Source organism: Musca autumnalis, unplaced genomic scaffold (assembly GCF_047663935.1).
Source record: "Musca autumnalis isolate F117 unplaced genomic scaffold, ASM4766393v1 scaffold_2, whole genome shotgun sequence".
Classification (NCBI taxonomy): Eukaryota; Metazoa; Arthropoda; class Insecta; order Diptera; family Muscidae; genus Musca; species Musca autumnalis.
In genome coordinates this window covers 95,190,426-95,210,400 of record NW_027411755.1, presented here as the reverse complement: position 1 = coordinate 95,210,400, position 19,975 = coordinate 95,190,426, and positions in this window count along the sequence as shown.

Below are 19,975 nucleotides of genomic sequence, written 5' to 3'. Positions count from 1 at the left end.
TGGTAGGCCTTTCCATGCACCGTTGTAGTCTCGCCTGTGGCCGTCCGCAATTTGACTCCATTTAACGGCAATACCTTCCCTTTTACCAAATCGGGTTAATAATGGACTTTGTTGCACCGGTGTCCAATGTCAAGGTACGCAATACACCATTGACGAAGCCTTTCACCGTTAAGTTGTGGTTCTTCTGCTGGACTATGGCTATAGAAATTGTGGGACCATCGATTTCATCCTCTGCCAGCGGCGCCTCGTGATCGACGGAATTCATTTTATTTGATTCACCTGATATCTCTCTTTCCAGATTCTTGGCCACCGGTTGGTCATCGCTTTTTGAAGGCGGTGAGGTGGATCTGGGCCTTGGTCGTTCCAATATGCATTCTCGTGCAATGTGTCCAGCTTTACGACAGTTATAACAAGTCTTTTTCGTTCTAGCAGCCCCTCGTTTCACACGCATCAGTGCATCTTTCAGCAGGTCGACAACGGTCTGGGAATTGTTGTCCTCAACTTGCAGCCTCCGCACGTTGTAAGCTTTAGGTTTCACCAGCATCTTCGCGGTTTCTTGGCCCAGGGCAAATGACACGATTTCTGCAAATGTTCCTATCGGTGCCGCATACGTCGCAAATTTTATCTCTGGATCACGAATACCACTTGCAAATGTCTCAATCTTTATGCGGTCCACCAATGGATGTGTCTCTCCTGGATATGCCAACTGCGCCAACCGCTCAATATCAGCCGCAAAGTCTTGTAAAGTCTCATTTGGCTTCTGGACTCTTCCCCTCAGTTCCATTCGGTAGATCTCTTGCTTGTGTTCACTACCGTACCTACGTTCAAGAGCAGCCATTATATCTCCATAGTTGTTCCTAGAAGCGGCGGGAATACTCTGTAATACGTCAGCAGCATCACCCTTCAATGCCATCAGGAGTGATACCGCCTTGTCGTTGTCGTTCCAAGAATCTCTAGCAGCCACTGTCTCGAACTGTAATTTGAACACATTGAAAGGGGTAGAGCCGTCGAACACTGGAGGCTTAATTTTTAACGTGTTATGAATAGCTCTCACTGGGCCACCTTTGATTTCCAGTTCCGACATTTTCTTTTCTATGCCCAGAATCTTCTCATCTTGAGCCAGAAATTTCTCGTCAACAGACAAAATCTTTTTATCCAACTCTTTAATTTGTACCTCCATGTTTTCTACTCTCTTTTCAATCACCATCGTGATGTTTTCGAGTTTCTCGTTAATTGTTCTAGAATTTACCTCTAATTTCTCTTCCATGCCCTTAGCGATTTTTCTAGAGTTCTCTTCTAACTTTTCCTCCAATTTTCTGGAATTTTCTTCCATTTTAGCATCTAATTTCTCCATCATTTTGGAATTTTCTTCACTTTTCTTATTCATTTCCTGCATAATCATAGCCAGCATTGATTTCAAATCGTCACCCCTGGCAGCTACCGACGAAACTTCCTCAACAGTGGATTCACCCTTTGCCGGTAACTCGACTTTCTCCTTACCGTCGAACTCATATTCATCGATGTTCATTCCACGGCGCTCGAACTCTTCCAACAAGCGTTTTTGTAGTTCGGCCTTGTTGCCAGTAGAACACAACTCCAACTTACTTAGCTCCTTCTTCAAGTCTTCCACTCGTAGATCCTTAAACTTCATTGTAGGATGATCGTAATCTCACTTCCTGAAACCAATTGTTACGGAATTAGATTTAACTAATCTCCGTGTAGACGTTGTTTTATTCCCCGATACGATTTGTACCAAATAAAACAGGGTTCGTTTTAGATTACGTTTCTACAATGCTTTATTTACTTTATTACACTTATTCAGAACCGACTTTAATTACAAAGCACACAGCAAGTCTCTAGTTAAGGGCTGTTTACACCATCTATCAATGTCATATGAGCTGCCATTTCTTTCACCCATTCGACATTCTCTATGTTTGTCAAAATTGACGTCATCCATACAACTTTCAATTTGTGCGTTCATACCAGCAAGTGTTATTTTCGTATGACATAACCTAAAAATATAAAAACAGCTGTTTTTGTCATTATTTACATTTATTGTTGAGTTGCAATTTTTCGCAAATTTTAATTTTGGTTGAAGGAAACTGAATTGGTAGAATTGGTGTTTGGAGTTATACAGGCATTCATGTTTTTGCCACCAAACAATCATTTCAAAGACTGCTTCTTTCGACCAATCGATCTGAAAATAACATTATAAACGCCATTTATTTACTTTACTGAATACTTAAATATACATATCTTTCCATTTTCTTTTTTAAAAGATTTTGTTTTTCATTTTTTGTTTGAGATTGTCAGAAAACAGCTGATAAATTTATGTTTACATACGAGAATGCCGTATCAAATAGAGCGCTCCCTAAATGAAAAATTTACATATGAGTTGCCAAATCATTTTGATAGATGAAAATTTTCATAGTGGTTACACTATGTGTACAACATTCGCAGGTAGAAAATTTGGCATCTCATACGACATTGATAGATGGTGTAAACAACCCTTTAGCACGCAGCTCTTATTTAACCGTACTGTTCAGTTCAACGCTTAAAACACAACTAACTCGTCATTGCCAGTTCCCCTGTATTTATATCCCAAAGTCTCCCTGTTCGAGAGTCCTCTAGAAAATGTCTGGCAACTCCTCGAATATGTACAACGAACACACAGACGCACATTCGCACTAAGCGAACAACCAGACTCACATACATGGGGGATGATCAATAACAGCTCTGTTCCTTTACGTTCAAGAATCTTCAAGTTTTACCACTTTTTACTCGAAAAGCGTTCCTTTACTTCAGACACCAAATAATTCATATGGGAGCAGTTTACAACTTTTACCACTTTTGCCGGTTTTACCATTTTCAAAAGTAAAGGAACAGACCAAACGTAATTACAACAACAAATAAATGCAAGAAAAGAAGTAACAAACTAAACGATAATTACATGATTATGGCAAAACAAACAAAAGAACATTAACAAAAGGTAATGTAACGACTAGAATGATGAAGAGAGTTCTACATGGTAGTTGTTGTTGCTTAAATAAAATAACTGCGTAATAAAACGTTACGTTACAATTCAAATTTTTAAATTAACGGAAATTAAACTAAATTAACTTAAACCTATCAGTTACATTCGTAACAATATGTTATGTTAATAAGAAGGGTATACAAGATAAATTCCGCCTTATTGAGAAAACATCTTCTTAAGTCATTAACATAAGGGTTAACTGTGCCGTGGAAGCAAAATGGAGTGCATCCTAGCAGCGCGCTCTCTTGTAAAATTCATAGGTGATTTCATAGGAAAAGATGTACTCCAGCGGCAATTGTTCTAGTGATTTAACTGCATCCGCGGATGCAAACTTTTTGCTGGGTACATAAAGATCTTCAAACGGAAATTTTTAGATCTTCGACGGTCTTGGACGGTCTTTATGTAGCATCAATCAAATTGGTACTGCCGAAGCCCATTTTACAATACATATCAAGGATACGCTTATATTTGTCTTTATTTGTAAAGAGGGAAAACGTTAGCTAAAGTTTTAAAAGAACTCAAGTGTGGCACTTTTATATAAGACCTATACCAATGCGCTTAACACAATCTTTCTAGAAGACTTTCGTTGGCTTTAATGCCGTATTGAGGCCAAAACGTGTAGAGTGATCTTATAACCTACTTTGTTCTGTGGTAATCTTATAGATTTAAATTCAGCATCACTAACAATAAGAATGCTAAAAATGCCGTATAAGTTCGGATTCCCGAACTTTTCATACTCTCCACTATGAGAAATTCTATTTAATGTGGGCGTGAGATGAAGATCTGAATATATAAACTCAAATGACGATAACGTGGATCCACGAAAATCACTGAAGGGACAGGCTTCATCTTCATCTAGTTCTTCTTTTTATTGCGCTATTCAGAATTTGCTTTCAAAGCGCCACAATCCAAAATATGACCCTACCTTTGTAATTAGAAAAAAAAACAGCGCTTTAAATACATACATATAGGATTCTACATTTATATTTTTATATCACATACACATGACCTTTTGGGCAACGATTCTGATTACGCATATCTATTAAACATATACATATAATGAATCTTCTTTCACTGCAACTGTATACACCGTCTAATACTTCCTGAGACTGCAGGCAAATTTGTTGGTCCGCAAGACAAGTTCCTGTCCACTTAAACAACATAAATCGGAGATATTCTATATTTTGCGTTGTGGTCCCTTTACGTAAAGATTAATGCAAAATATTCTGGAAAAAACCACCAAATCTATGATATGTATGTACTGTTTTCATTTATCTCCTAGAGGTACTTACATACAAACTTGACGTTGAAGTTACCCTTGGGAAACGCATTGTTGGGATACTTGCAAACACCCATTGTAGGCACATTACTTCCAAAAAGAGATATATTTTCTTCCTTACGCGTTTTGTCTTCTGTAGTTGCGAAGAAATAACGTTTTCAACTTAAAAATACAATAATAAATATTAAAATATAATTTTGACAATTTGTCTTTCTATCGATATTCGTCGGTATGTGCTACCGATTTATACAATCGGTAACATAAAGTTACAGAATAGCACATTCGTTAACTCAACCGAATATTTTCGTTAACTAACTATGTCGGTTCGTTATTAAAAAAAGTTACAGAATCGCACTACTGATCCTGAAGTAAAGGAACGCTTTTCGTGTAAAAAGTGGTTAAACTTGAAGATTCTTGCACGTAAAGGAACAGAGTTGGACGTAATACCCCGGTTACACTTAACCGGATTAACCCAGTGGGTTTGGTTTTAAAATGTCAATTCCATAGCGCAAATGTCAAATAAATCATCATGAAGTGGGTTAACCCGGCAAAAAACTCTAATGTAACCGTACTATAATTTCTCATAGAAGAATAAAAGAATAAGGGCAACATAGATTGAATATTTATTCATCTATCTGAAATGACGTCCAACTTTACGCAAACCTTCCCCCGCCGGGGATAACGATCTTGGCGCGATGCAGGGGCTAGATGTTACAATCTTCTCATTCAACTTCTTATAGCCCGTTTAGACTATACTCTTATACAATGATTAAGGGCATTATCTCGATTTAAGCGCTTAATCCTTCTTCTTATAGCCCGTTTAGACTATACTCTTATACAATGATTAAGGGCATTATCTCGATTTAAGTGCTTAATCCACCCAAATCCACCCTGATTTACCATACAAAATTAAATCAACTCAAAACTTGGATTTGTTTTAAATCAAATGTTAAATCGAAATATTTTGATATACAACACTGCTTTTTGCTCCTAAAAATGCAACTATTGCAGTCTGTACCAATATTGGCAACTATGTTCATAGGTCTGTACGATAACTTCGCAAGTAAAGGGCTGTTTACACCATATATCAATGTCACATGAGCTGTCATTTCTTTCACCCATTCGACATTCTCTATGTTTGTCAAAATTGACGTCATCCATACAACTTTCAATTTGTGCGTTCATACCTTCAAGTGTTATTTTCGTATGACATAACCTATAAATATAAAAACAGCTGTTTTTGTCATTGTTTACATTTATTGTTGATTTGCAAATTTGGGCAAATTTTAATTTTGGTTAAAGTAAAATGAATATCTAGCATGTTTGTTGTGGTAGAATAGGTTTTTGGGGTTATTCATTCATGTTTTTGCCACAAAGCAATCTTTTCCAAGACTGCTTCTTTCGACCAATCGATCTGAAAATAACATTATAAACACCCTTTATTTACTTTTCTAAATATTTAAATATACATAACATTCCATTTTCTTTTTTTAAAGATTTTGTTTTTCAAATTTTTTTTTGAGAATGCCAGAAAACAGCTGATAAATTTATGTTTACATACGAGAATGCCGTATCAAATAGAGCGCTCCCTAAATGAAAAATTTACATATGAGTTGCCAAATCATTTTGATAGATGAAAATTTTCATAGTGGTCACACTATGTGTACAACATTCCAGGTAGAAAATTTGACATCTCATACGACATTGATAGATGGTGTAAACAACCCTTAAGAAGTACTTGCAAGTACTCAGCAAGTTCTCAGTAGCTTCTCTCCTCTTATTTTACTCTCTCGAAGCTAAAAATTTGCAGAATGTCATCGAAACACAATTTGCAAAAACTTACAAGAAGTCAGCTGATTTGACAAACAAGAAGTTTGGCGGATATGATTTGATTTAACAATCGAAGATTGTTTACGAAAATTATTTGATTATCCATTGCTACAAAAATAATTCTCTTTCCATATCATAAATTATAGGCTGGTCGTCCACATCGTGTTCCTCCTACTCCATGGATGCGCCGCTTTTTGCTGGGATTTGATACCTTAGAAAGTAAGTAAGTTAAGTCGTTTTCCAAAATTTATTTAGTCATCTCTTCTCTTTTTGATGTTGTAATTATTTTAATAACCAAATGTTTGCCAAAAATTGCAAAGTCCGCCAAAAAACATTCGAATTTAAATCAGCTGATCAAACTTGCAAATTCTTACAAGGAAAATTTTGCTTGCAAAAACTTGTAAGTTCTCAGTAACAGAAGTCTCCAAAACTCTCCAAATTCTCTCACAAATCTCTCCAAATTCGCTCTCTTTTACTCTCCAAGTTTGTTAAAGTTTTTACAAATTTGTACAAACTTTTGGGTTAGTCCCAATTTACATTAGGCGAGTTTACTTGCGGCAAGTCCCTGCTTGTAGGAGAGACATGTAGGGGGAATGGAAATTGAAAAAAAATTGCTCGTACCGGCAATTTTCAGGCAATTCCTTTTATATTTTTCGTATTTAACTTGTCGTATTTAACTTGTCGGAACAGAATTGCCTTTTATAAACGCAAGAGGCAAGTTTAAAAGGGAACGAGAAAAATTGCCGCAAGTAAAATCGCCTAATGTAAATTGGGACTTATCGTACAGACCTCATATGTCGTTAATTTACTAGGGGTATGACTTTTTGACCTTTTTTTCTCAAAAATGATTTCCTGTAGCGAGAGTGAATGAACTTTTGCCTATTAAAAATTTGCTCCAAATTTTTTTCCTGTTGCACGAATAAGTGACATTTTGCCTATTAATGACTAAAATATTTTTTATTCCATTTAAATATTTAAAAAGGTCCCATGGAATAATAGCTCATTTAGACTAGCCATAAATCCTCGACTGGATTTAATAAATCCAGTACAAATCTCATTGCATTTAGATATACATTTTGGAGGATTTAAATGGCAGTCAGCTGATTTTTGTTCATAGCATAATTACCAAGGTAGATGCATCAGCCCATCTGAACGAATGTGAAAAGTCAAAAGAATTTTTTGTAAATTGAATTCGTCTCAAAAAACATACATACATCAAATTACAAATGTATTGTTTAATACTGAAAATGTTAGCACATTATGCTACTAATGCTAACTAAAGAGCAAATAAAAAATTATTTTACCGCAGTTTGCCCATCTAAAATAAATAAACGAATTATTTTATCGTTTAGACATCATAAATATTAGTCTTGGTTGATTAAAATCAACTTTGTACATCAAAACAAATTTAATTTTTCCGCCTTGTTTACAAATGTTTACATTTTAAATTATTTTTAGTGTAGCAATACACCGATGCATCTACCTTGTTTCTTGTGCCAGCTTGCAACTTTTTGTATTTTCTAGCAACATGTTGCAAAAAACAGAGTTGTATACGAGGATTTATGCCATGTTTAAAACAAATCCACTCAATAGGAGGATTTATTTTTGTATGGGAAATCCGGTAGATTTTGGCTGGATTTAGCAAATAAAACCTGATAATGCGCTAAATCCGGCTAATGGTGTCATATCTAAATGGCATATAAAGCTATATATGATATAAAATGATATATATGTAATAATATGACGATGAAATTGGTGAGAAACAAAGGCTTATGTCATTCTGGATATTTCGTGTGGCTTTAACGATTGTTTTGAGTTATTTAGTACCGGTCCACACTAAAGCGATTCCATACTAAACAAAATTTATGAAATTGCTGTTTTGGGGGAACTCGATCTATGAACGCCTAATTTCATGAAATTATTGCATTAAAATCACTCTAGTATGGACCAGGAATTTTGTGCTTAAAGTGACTCCAAAATTTTTTCTAAAAAGCTCATCTATAAAAACTTTAAAAGCTTTTTGTGCGTGAGTTTTTTTCTATCGAATCACCTTGTAATTAAGATTTTATCTAATCTTATTCAAATAACTGTAAACACAACCACACAAAAACAAACAGAAGCGGAAAAATAGAAAAAATATTAAATAAAAATAAAATAGATGTAGCTTTAATGCAATATAAATTGTAAACAACATATTTAATAACAATTTGTCAGATTATTTTGTGCAGTATTCCAGTCCATTTTTAATTTTCAAGCAATTCTTTTTGCAAATTTGCGTGTGTATACATAAACAAAGATCAGCTGACTGGCATCTTATATCATTTTAGACTAGTCTAAACAACTAGGATTTGAAAGTTGGATTTAGAAACCGAGTCGATTTAAAATTACTAGTCTAAACGGGCTATTAGAGTGTTGAACTGGGTGGTTGTGATCGACCAAAGGTTATCAAGTTTTATGCTAAGTTTACATTTACGAAATCCACTCGATTTCAACTGTCAATTCCACAGCTCAAACGTCAAATGAAATCTCATCTGGATTTCATTTGACGTTTAACCTAGGGATTTGACAGTTGAAAACGAGTGGATTTCGTAAATGTAAACCAAGCATTACTGTCACGAACCAACACAGTGCACTGAAAAAAAGTGTATCTCTGAAATGTGTGACACATATTTGGTAGCGATCTCCTATCAAAATAATTCTGAGATTCGCCACAACACCGGGGTGTTAAGCGACCACATGCCCATCGGTGTACTCAAGGTTTGCAGTTAGGGTACCAACTGTATTTGATACCTGGACGACTCAATGTGTAATTTTCATGCCCTTGCCGTGGTAAGGAAGCTATGCCACCGTGGACCTCAGTTCCTCTACAACTCAATATCCCGTGAACGAACTTTTAATAAAAAAAAACGCAAAACCCTCAAAACGAATCTCCGACTGATGTAAGTGTGGATGCCTTGGCACCCTCAAGGCCTCGACACATAAACGGCTGGCTTCTGGCTGAAGTCATTTCTGGGAAAGGAATAAATAAATGTCAGAACTACATTTGAATAAGGTAGAACTTGGTCTTTAGTCTTTTACCAGAAATGACTTCAGCCAGAAAGCCAGCCGCTTATGTGTCGAGGCCTTTAAGGTTAAAATACATTGAACTTTGTTCCTTGCTTCACGCTCAATATCATGTAGAGCAATAAAAGCCATTCAAATGCGATTTGGGATTTCTTTATTCTTCTACACAAATTCAGGCTTGGATAAGCATGAATTTCTTATTGTGTTCTCACCTTTAGTCTTTACAATCACAAGTGCAACATCCTCATTATCCCAATGTTGCTGCCGGCAGCTCAAATTCTGCTGAAAATGGGCGGGGACGACAATCCGGAGCTGGACCATATTAATGACAGGAAAGTGTCCCCTTGACACTCAAGGAGGAAGCATCCTGGATGAAATGTGGTAAATATTATCGCTGACTGAGGAGGAGGAAGATATGGACGCAACAGTGATCCATGTCCGTACCTCTAGTCTCGTTAATGATCCCCCATCCGATGACAAATCTGCTAAAACGAGCTGTCCAACTGGAACAGACGTTTTGGTGTCGGACAATCCCGACAAACCTCTACTTCTAAAGCAAAAACAGTAGAGGAAGAGAGTGGCACGAGCGAAAAACCTATCGATAAGATGGATGATTCGCTGAATCCACAGACTAGGGATAAGTAAAACAGAGAAGCCATTACATAGTCGATACGTCCGAAGATTTGCTTTACCACCAATGAAACCAGGTAACGTAATTTGGTGACTATGTGGGTTCTAGTCCTTGGCTTTCCTTTTTCACTTGCAAATAATTTCAGATCATCAAGCTTAACTCTAAACGGGAAAATTAACAAAAATCATTAAAAAATGATATTCGCCCTAAAAAGGCAAAATTTCAGAAAAATAAAAAACAGGCTGAGCCCGGCTGGGATTTGAACCCACGTCCTTGAAAAACATATCAAAAAATGTTGTCATGGCGTGTTAGCGTTCAAAGCCAAAACTCATAACTTCAAAGTCAGCGCAAAAAGCGTTTGTCATGAAGAAAATACATTTCTGTGGTCAAGTATCCGCGTTAATGTACAAAAACACATTTGCATTTGAAAAACGATAAGTTCTAGGACAGAGAAGCCATTACATAGTCGATACGTCCGAAGATTTGCTTTACCACCAATAAAACCAGGTAACGTAATTTGGTGACTATGTGGGTTCGAGTCCTTAGCTTTCCTTTTTCACTTGCAAATAATTTCAGATCATCAAGCTTAACTCTAAACGAGAAAATTAACAAAAATCATTAAAAAATGATCTTCGTCCTAAAAAGGCAAAATTTCAAAAAAATAAAAAACAGACTGAGCCCGGCTGGGATTTGAACCCACGTCCTTGAAAAACATATCAAAAAATGTTGTCATGGCGTGTTAGCGTTCAAAGCCAAAACTCATAACTTCAAAGTCAGCGCAAAAAGCGTTTGTCATGAAGAAAATACATTTCTGTGGCCAAGTATCCGCGTTAATGTACAAAAACACATTTGCATTTGAAAAACGATAAGTTCTAGGACAGAGAAGCCATTACATAGTCGATACGTCCGAAGATTTGCTTTACCACCAATGAAACCAGGTAACGTAATTTGGTGACTATGTGGGTTCGAGTCCTTGGCTTTCCTTTTTCACTTGCAAATAATTTCAGATCATCAAGCTTAACTCTAAACGAGAAAATTAACAAAAATCATTAAAAAATGATCTTCGCCCTAAAAAGGCAAAATTTCAAAAAAATAGGTTTCGTTTAATCGATTATTAGCCGCAAAATGTCTAAAAGTCGTAGTCGACTATTGACTGTGCGAAAACCGGTTAATCGATTATTCTTAATCGACTTTCGAAAGACGGAGTCAACTATTATTCGTAGTCGAAGTCTATTATTAGGTCTGTACGATAACCCAAAAGTTTGTACAAATTTGTACAAACTTTTACTAAATGCTGTTCGATAACAAACTTGTTCTGTAAAAGAGAACTGACAGACCTTGCAAGTAGTTGCAAATAGTTTTTACTTGCGAAGTTATCGAACAGGCTTATTATTCATAGTCGACTATTAATCGTAGACGGTTATAAAGGGGTGAGTACATGGCACAATTACCAAGGTAGTGGCATCGTAAAATTTTGAATATGTTATGTCAAAGCTTTCTTTATGTTGTTGTTGAAATTACAACAAAAATATTTTTTTTATAAAGGGATTTGACTTTTCATATTCGATCAGCTGGTGTGATACCACTACCTGGTAGTTCTGCCATGGGTGAGTACATAAGCTGCCTTGCCTGCTTACCCTGCGTTTACAAAAGACAAAGTAGGCCTCCAGACAACTGCAAAAACAGTTGTAAAATTATGAATGAAAACTATAGATTCCTTTTTGTTTTCCGTTCACATATTTTGTTTTTGTACATTTTCTTTTGTTTTCAACACATTTAAATTATCATCTCACTTCTTTTTCACAAAAATGTCAAAAATTTGTTAACCTTACTGTCTGTGAAAAACTGGTAGACATCCGACAAATATATGTATGTGTTAGTAAATCTGAGTTGTATTTGAAGACAGACTGTCTGGTGTAAACGCCTTTACTTAATTAATTGCGTGTACGTTCAAAAAACAAAAACAAAATACATGTATTTGTTTTTGTTGTCAATTTGAAATGCATGTATTTTGTTTTTGTATTTTTGAACGCACACGCAACACGCAGTTAATTAGGTAAAGGCTTAAAGAATAAAAAAGAAAAGGGTAACCCAGTTCGAAATTTGCTCGGCCTTCTTTATTCTTTTATTTTTATTATGTCAGAAATGAAGCAGGAAAGCAAGGCAATCAGGCAAGGCAGCTTATGTACGCAGGCCTTTAGTTGTAGTTGACTATTGCATGTGCTAAAACCGCGTAATGGACGGTACTTTTTTATACATACCCAGCAAAAAAGTTTGGAAGTAGTGCAATGCAGAGTTATGATTTCAATACATCTTTCGATGCAGTCCACACGGAGTTATGAAAAATGCACTCCGCTCGATACATTTTGGAAGCACTCGCTTATAGATCCCTAGCCAAGCAAGACAATTTTTTGATCCCTACAGTCCATGGTAGAATAAGAAAAGGTAGCAGCAATACACAGCTGACTGAACTGGGTTTTAACGTTAGTGTCAAATTTCATATGACATTTTATACATTTATTTCTATTTCGATGTACATTAGGGACATATATTTTTTGAGAAAAAAAATATATCATTCGGAAAAAACCATTTCCCAGAAAGACTTCTTCATATCAATGATATGTAACCTCCTCCAAGTTCGAACGATAAGTCGCGCAGTAAATCCCCGCTTGTAGAGGCGATACAACGTTAGTTAATATGTGAGGTATTTTGTTAAAATTTAAAAAAAATAAAGCCCTAATAAACATGTGCTTCTTTGATTTCTAAAACAAAACATTGAAACAGCTTCTCCTTTTTCTATGAATTTCCAGCGACCACAAACTTGTCTGCAAGAATTCTACTTTCTGCGAGAATTTATGCATTTAGTGGAATGATGTGGAAACATAAAAATTGAAAATGTAACGAATTTTCATTCATGTTTTCCAAAATATTCAACCAAATGTGAAAAATTATTAGTTTTTTAAATTCCAATAATTTATAGACATTTCCTTTTCTTGTTTACAAATACAACTGGCAGTAACGTTACAAACAAAAACAAATTCCTTTGTGGTTGTTGTTCTAGTTGTATTTGTTGTAGTATTAACTTTACCTTCTATTTGTTCTACCATGCCTGCAGTCGTAGTCTTTTTTTCTGAACACAAGAAAGAGTGTCATAAATTATAAGACTTTGTTTAAAAAAATAAAGAAATACAAACTAAAGATACGAACATTGCTGTAATTCAAGAGACACAAATTATTTTTAAAGTGGAGTTAGAGTTTTTTGGAAATCTGAACTGGAGTTGGAGGAAAAATTAAAAACCATTTGGATGATGAAGCGATATCAGTTGCGGTGTCACAAAAAGCAGAGCAGAGGAAGTAAATTCAGTTATGATCAAATTTAATGGAGAGTTTTTATAATTTGTATTAGTGTAATAAAGTTAATATTCTTGTTTACACGAATAAGAAATGTATTTTATTTATTTTGGGATATTTGAAATGGCTTGCATTTTATAGCATCTTTAGACTGCATTTAAATTCAATCCAAAACACTACATCAAGGGCTGTGATTTGGATCGAAAATGGAGTGCATCCTAGCTGTGTGCCGTGGAAGCAAAATGGAGTGCATCCTAGCTGCGCGCATAAGAAAAGATGTACTCCAGCGGCAATTGTTCTAGTGATTTAACTGCATCCGCGGATGCAAACTTTTTGCTGGGTATATACATATATCACGGATCGCATCAATGAAAAGGGTCGATTATATTCGATTATAATCGGTTTTCGGCGGTTAACGAATAATCGAAAGTCGACTTTTAGTACATGCTCAAATAATCGACTAACCGAAAATCGAGTTTTAAGTTTTTCACGAAAACCGTATAATCGAAAAACCGATTATTGAATTCCACTGCGTATCCCTACCACAGACCACCAAGACCAGACCCTTTGGCCAAAGCCAAAGAAGCAAGAGACAAAAAATCATACCGAAGGGCAACTAATTATTAATTATTGCAATCGGTATGCTAATAAAGACTTCAACAACATCGAAAACTCCAAAAGGCGACAAAGGGAGGAGACTAAAGGTGAGAACACAATGAGGAATTCATGCTTAGCGAAGCCTAAATTTCTGTAAAAGATTAATGAAATCCAAGATCGCATTTGAATTAGGTAGTACCTGGCCTTTTTTCATTTACATGAAATTGAGCGTGAAGCAAGCAACAAAAGTCATTGTGTTTCTACCTTAATACTATGTTTACATTTACGAAATCCACTCGATTTCATCTGTCAATTCCATTGTGTATACGTCAAATGAAAACTCATCTGAACTCGATTGGATTTCATTTGACGTTTGAGCAATGGAATTGACAGTTGAAAACAAGTGGATTTCGTAAATGTAACATCCTGTTTTTGTAATGGGTACTTTACACGATATGTTTTTTACATATGGATTGTCACTTTTTATATACAAAAGGAATATGCAAAGTGACAACACATATGTGAAATACATATCGTGTAAAGTACCATGGTATAATAAAGTAGAGGTAGGCCAGGGGCTGGATTCTTGTTCTTTGAAAATTTGAAATGAAAAATATTTTCTTTATAATTTTTTTCATTTGACAATTTTTTCCTTTATAAAAGTTTTCATTTCACATTTTCATAGAAACAGAATTGAGCCCCAGGTATGAAATTCGCTGAAAAATACAAACGTCAAATGACATGGAGCAATAATAAAAGTAGATGTATATGCATAGTTAGTCGGTTTTACAAAAACATATGAAATTTAGAACTTGTGTTTATTAAAAAAAAAAAAACTAAATAGAGTAAAAAATAAAAATCACTTCAATTATGCTCCAGAATATTATTGCTAGATAAGCTTTCCAAAAATAGCAAAAGTTGTACCCAAAACTTAAGACAGCGAAAACAAAAATGTCGTTCTCTTATCTTCTACTAGAAAAGTTTGGCTGATCTAACATTGTGATTGCTGGCATCCGATTTACAGAAACATTCCATTTTACAAAAATTGTAATTTTCCGTTCCCGTAGTTTTAGAACAAATTTCAATAAATCTCAATACTCGACAAATCGTTCACTAGCAAGTATTACTGCATATTAAAAAATCAACAATTTAATTTAGGTAAGAGTAACATTTCTTGTCCTTGTTTTCAATTTTAATATAAAAGCTTCGTTCCCGTACTTTTTAATAGTAAAACTCGTAAAAGAGAGAACTGCAAAAAATTTGTTCTCACATACAAGTTTTTTGAAATAGTTCGGGAACGGAAAAATGGAAAATACGTCAAAAAAACTGGAACAAATGTCAAAGTCGGCGTATCAGCCAATCAGACGCCGGCAACCATGTTACTATTTTTTTACTCGCCCAAATTTGTCGTGTAAAAAGTTTTTAAAGAGAGCGTCATTCAGTGCCATTTTTGTTTAAAGAGAAGTGAACCTTTTACAACTTTTTTGTGTACGGGAACGATTTTTCGAGTAAAATGTGTAAAAGTCGTAAAAATTGTAAAAACTTTTTAGTTCTGGAACACAGCTAAAGTGTTTAAGCAGTTTTTTTCTTGGAACAATTCACCGATGCATCTACCTTTACAATTGCATAATGTCAACATCAGTAAAAAATGTCAATCCTGCTTTTGACAGCATAGGCCATAACAAGAAAAAAATTGTAATCAGCTGTTAGCTGTGGCCTACCTTATACATTATTGTACCATGTAAAGTACCCATACATAATTTTTGCACATGTGTGTGACAAACAAATGAAAGCTTTTCATTTTTAGTTTTCGTAACAAAAGGTGTGTTCGTTTACTCGATAATTTGTACAAGTCCAGTAACTTCTTGTAAACGACTAAAGGCCTGCGTACATAAGCTGCCTTGCCTGCTTACCTTGCTTACTTCTGATAAAAGAATAAAAAAGAAAAGGGCAACCCAGTTCAAAATTTGCTCGGCCTTCTTTATTCTTTTATTGTTATTATGTCAGAAATGAAGCAGGAAAGCAAGGCAACCAGGCGAAGCAGCTTGTGTACCCAGGCCTTAAGGTCTTTTGCATTGTACTGTAGAGTAAACGAACAACATACAGTAACCAGTGTGACCATTTTAGCAACTAATTTTAGCATTATTTTTTTTTTGTATTTAGCCGCAAAATTTCCATTTAGCATTTTTCTTAGAATTTTTCAATATTTATTTAGCATTATTCTATCCACGAAATCTGAGATATTTTAGTACTTTTTTATAAAAAAAATCTGATAAATGTTGGTTGAATTGAATAGAACAGCTGTTTTAACAGCTCAACCCAACGTAGTTGTTCGTCTTTGCTCTGGTTTAAAGGAATGAAAATGTGAATAAGCAAATACAATAAAATAAGTAAAAAAACGTTAAGTTTGCCGGGTCGAACTTGAACCTCCTCCACCATGAAATCTTCAGAACTGATATGGAATAGTTAGTTTTTTTCTTGTTACGAAAGTACCAATGCCACTATTTTAGGTCGAAAGTTTTTTGACCACTGGCATCCCAAATACTTAATAATTCAGTCTTCTAAAAATTTGAAACTACATGAAATCGTGCATATGTATTAAATTTTCGATGGGGAAGTTCTTACCTACTGCGAACTTTAAAATTTAAAGGACATCCAATTTTGCCCGAAAATGTAAAAAACAAACTAATACCCCGTTTATATATAACCGGATTTAACAAACCGACTGGGTTTTAAATGTCAATTCCATTGGTTATATTTCAAACAAACAAATGGGGATATTCCAAAACTTGGACTCTGTGTCCACAACTTTTGGTGGAGAAAGTTTTTGGAACCTAAAATACCAAATCAGTGCCAGTTCAGACTGAAAATGTAGCCAAAAACAGCATTATACCTGAAATCGGCCGGTACCGTTTTAAAAGGGGCTGTATCAAAATATGGAATGATATAGTCCATCTTTGAGTTTGACCTGCCTGCAAACAAAAGACGATTCTTTCCAAAAATTCAGTGTCCTATCTCAATTTTTGTGAATGACAGAATGATTACCACAGACGGACGGACATGCATAGATCGACTAAGAATTTTACTCTTATTATGAATGTAGGGTCGCAAATAATGCGCTACAAACGGAAAAACAAACTTAAGCCCTCGACACATACGGTCCGTTTAGTGACACTTCGGGACATGCGTTGTCCCAAAAAAAATAAATTATGTTTAACTTTAATGCGTCGGCCATGTTGTTGTTTTTCAAAAAACTTGGCATCACTTACACATTTTTCATGTGGTTGTTGTAGCGCGACGCTCAACGCACTGTATGTGCCGAGCGCTTTAATATACCCACTATACTATGGTGGAGGGTATATTTTATTAAGAAATAACGTTTTTAAATTTAGCATTATTTTTTAGCATTTTTATACAGTCGGTCCTCGATTATCCGTGATGATCGGGACCGGAGGCATTACGGATAATCGATTTTCCCGGATAATGGAGGCAATGCTTTTATGCAGTTTTTGAACATATTTTTAAGTGAAAATGACATAATATTGTACAATAATATGAAAATCTGCATATTTTTTATATTTGTTACGGTAATCCACCAAATTTTAGAAGGATACATAATATCATCATCACCAGATTCATCTGAATGGACTTTGCCCCATGGTTTTTGTGAAACCATAAATACACAAATTGTGTAATACGGGAGAATTTCCAGTTTTTGTTTGTTTACCTTTTGTTTGCTTAATCAGATTAATTAAAAAGTGTACTTTTACTCCCGGACAATGAAGTTTATAATGAAAAATAGAAGAAATGGAAGAAAGTCCAACATTTCTTTTCTATCACGGATAATGGAGGTTCCCGGATAATCGATTCACGGATAATCGAGGTTCAACTGTATTTATTTTAGCATTATTTTAATGCTGATTTAGCTGCAACACTTTTTTAAATCTGGTCACACTGCCAGTAACAATTTGTAAAAATTTTGAGTAAACGAACACACATAAAATCAAACGAACGAATGCGTCAGAAATAAAAGAAAGGAAAAGACCCATCGTTTTGTATGAAAACTTATAGTGCGGTTACACTACAGTTTTTTGCCGGGTTAACCCACTTTATGAGGATTTATTGCTTAATCTGGTCAAATCTGACCAGATTTGCCATACAAAAATTAAATCCTCTCACGACTGGGTTTATTTTAAATCCGGCACAAATCCACCAAAAATACAGTGTTGTATTCGGTATTTGTGCAAAAAAATCCAACTCTACTCAAAAAGTACCAAAAGTTGCAACTGTTTTTGCAACAGAGTTTGTCGTGTTTTACACGTTTACGATTGGTCGCATGAGATTTTATGGAGTTAATAAATCTAAAGTTATTTGAAAATCATAAAATTATTTATTTTTTTACATTAGACACTTTTTTAACAAAAAGTACGCTTGATACCATGATACAAAAATGTATCCCTGTGTGTAAAATATACCAATATGAGCAAAGAGGGGATGATATCTCATACGAGAAATTGTAAAAGTGTAACACACGACTTTATCAGTTATTTTGTATGTATACGTAAACAAACATCAGCTGACAGTTTATATCCTCGAAAAGCTAAGTGTAACCAGCAAAGATTAACCCACTGGATCTATTAAGCCCAGTGGGTTAACCTTCAATAGTGTAACCGGGGTATTAATTATTAGTAATAAATAGGTCTGTACGATAACTTAAAAGTTTGTACAAATTTGTACAAACTTTTACAAAATGCTGTTCGATAACCAGCTTGTTCAGTAAAAGAGAAATGAGAAGCACTTGCTAGTGGTTGCAAGAACTTGTAAATACTTTTTACTTGCGAAGTTATCGAACAGGTCTAATGTCACAAAGAACGGATGCAAACTGGTGGGGAATGTAATTTTATTTATTTTCACAGTAGCACAGAAGAAGAAATACCGCCGATGAGCACCAGGTCCTAAACTGAACTTTTCGGAAATTTTGTGTGGGAGGTACCCGAAGGAGTGGTCCGATGGAGTCCATATTGGAACCTCATCTAAGTCTGGTAGAAATTTCACGACGTGCAAAATGTGGACCAAATCGGTGCCTCGCCTGCTTGCCTTGCTTGCTTCTGATAAAAGAATAAAAAAGAAAAGAGCAACCCAGTTCGAAATTTGCTCGGCCTTCTTTGTTCTTTTACTTTTCTTATGTCTACGCAAACGACACATGTCAAAGAATGGAAAGGATAGGACTATCCCAGCCAATCCTATTTCAACTACATGATACATCCGAATGCAATGCTGCACATAGTTCGTTGGATTCAATCAAATCCAAAACATATTATATTTTCCGATGTCCGGTGTTGACACTGTATAATGTAGTGGATCCTGTTGGTGTTGTAGTAAATGAATGCAACTTTGAGTTGCTAAATGAAATCAATTCCAAAAGGACATTATTGTGGCCCAATAACATAATGAAAATTAGCTGTTGATATTAATGATTACAGTTTTTAAACTGAATAGTGGCAAAGCCAACGCACAGAGGGGAAACATAGGCCTAAAGTTGCTCAAAACTCAAAATATGAAAATCGTTTTTAAATGAAAAAAATGTTGATAAACGGCAACCGGACTCTTTTCTACATTTGCTATAACCATTCTTGATTTTGTAAGATAATACCCTAGACAGACGGCAGAGTTAATTTGCATAAAAAATGTCCTAATTTGAATTAATTTTTCACCCTGACAGACGATAGTATCTGCATTTATGAAACAGCTGTTTGTGTTGTTTCTTTGTACCCAGCAGACCGTTTCATAAAGCTTTACAAAAGTTCGCCAAAATATGCTAAACAAATACACTTTCTACCTTTGATCCTTTCACCACGATGAAGCAAAAATAAATTTAATTTATTCGCAATATTTTTGAGTCTTTTTAATATTATAAAAATATTGCAAAACTTTAAAAAACATTTGAGGAAGATATAATTTTCGATAGAATTGGTATGTTGGGTAATGACATTTTTTGTGAAAATAAAAATTTGAAAAAGAGATTTGTTAAAAGGCGTGAAAAACGATTAGCTGCTATTCTACTCGCGAAAGACCACTACTTATTTTGAAGAAACGCGAAAATTGCTGATTTGCTTTCCCTTTTTATTTTCTTAAACATGGAAATTTGACAAAAGACAATTGATTTTCAACAGCATTGCCATATTGAAAT